The sequence below is a fragment of the Dendronephthya gigantea genome, unplaced genomic scaffold, assembly GCF_004324835.1.
Source record: "Dendronephthya gigantea isolate DGI-Jeju-01 unplaced genomic scaffold, DenGig_1.0 001018F, whole genome shotgun sequence".
Lineage (NCBI taxonomy): Eukaryota > Metazoa > Cnidaria > Anthozoa > Malacalcyonacea > Nephtheidae > Dendronephthya > Dendronephthya gigantea.
This window is the reverse complement of record NW_021164028.1, coordinates 1-1,557: the sequence shown is the minus strand read 5'-3', so window position 1 is coordinate 1,557 and position 1,557 is coordinate 1. Positions and strand designations below refer to the sequence as shown.

The following is a 1,557-nucleotide window of genomic DNA, read 5'->3' as shown; positions in this document are numbered from 1 at the left end:
CGGTTTTATCATTTTTTCTGCTTTTTCTATCATTTCTTTATCCTACAAAAGACAAAAACCTTGTTAAATCGTGGATCAATCTAACACTTTTAAAAGCTTTCTCTCCTAACTGAACTAATTTTATTTATACCGTATAGTTCTATCAGTTCTAAATTGTCCTTCATGGAGGTCCAGTAGGGGTCATCCCGTATTGATCCAGTGTTACTACAGGAGGAAACCTGAACTAAACTGACTTTATTTATGCTGGATAGCTGTATCAGTTCTAAACTTCAACCAAACTAATTCTAACAATTCGAAAAAGCTGGGACTTCAGACGAAAAAGGTCAGCCGATTTTGAAAAATCTTAGATGCGGGGTGTTATAAGGCGGTTAGTAATTTCATCATCACCTTCATCCAAGGATGTTCCAGAGCTTCTGAAACCGTGATGCATTTTCTGTGACTAACAGTAAGCAGTTTTGTTATAAGATCCTTAGCTTCACTGCTAACATTCTTCCAGAGGTTGTTCGGAAATTTATACGACCCTTCTTTAACTTGTTTCTCCAATGGGTTATTTGCCTGCTTTGAAAAAAAGAAGATCCGGAAAGTCTAAAACACGTTAACTTTTCATTGACGTACTCCAATTTTGAAATGAGTTTAACCTACCTCCAGCTTCATTACAAATCGTGTTCACTACGTGAATTTGAGTAAACTGAAGTATATGGCATACCAAACATATAACACACGATTTCTTGTAGGATCGTTCTTCGGGCTACGGGATTAACATTTTGGTAGCGAGGTAACTTGGTGTACCACAGATTGTTTCCATATAGGAATTCTGATCTAAAAAATTAATTGTTATCATTGAGAAACTGTAACAATGAGAAATAACTGAACCTAAAACGTTTGCAGAATGCGCTCTGCTTTCGTAAAACGAAATCACGGACAAAAAATCGGAATTGAGATTATAGTGACTTCCAGGATTTGCTGGCAATGGTCACATCGAATGGTTTCTTCAAATACAATTTAAAGGGCAATTTAAACACAAGTTCAATACACAACCGACACAAACCTTTACAAGCGTTTCGTCATACGAGGAACACAATAAAACATTTTCTGGCTAGAGAAGAAAAAGTTAAATTATGGTCGTTAAAGTTTAGGATATAAAGACAGTAGTGATAAATAAATTAGGGCGTGCTTACCTTCCAATCCCTGTTAGTGGTGCCATTTTCATGTAAATGCTAAAAATACGAAACAGTATGAATAAAGTTAGTTTAGTTCAGGCTTCTGCAGTAACACTGGATCAATAACAGATGATCCTTAGCTTGGTGTCATTAAAAGCTCCAATCTCTTCGTGATATTTTCCATAAACTTTAGTCATCGCCTGTGAATGAAATATTCCAATTTGTTTAATTCATTCTTCGAAGGCTACACATGGCTACATTCCCGCTAAACGACATCCTCACCTGAAGGCACATTGCTTTCATAGTTGGTTTAGTTAAAAATGCAAAAAAATGCAGAGCGTTATAAATGACGTTCGTCAAAGGCAGAAAATTCTCAATGGATGAATGAATGAATAAA

General features: G+C 35.9%; 1 long non-coding RNA gene across 1 annotated transcript; it reads right to left on the bottom strand.

Annotated features, from left to right (window-relative positions):
• Nucleotides 1–509: 509 nt before the first annotated feature.
• LOC114544892 lies at nt 510–1,098 on the bottom strand. Its single transcript, XR_003690657.1, has 3 exons — nt 1,049–1,098; nt 643–819; nt 510–558 (listed from the first exon to the last, which is right to left on the bottom strand). It is a non-coding gene; the product is annotated as an uncharacterized LOC114544892 (long non-coding RNA).
• Between the last annotated feature and the right edge of the window lie 459 nt (nt 1,099–1,557).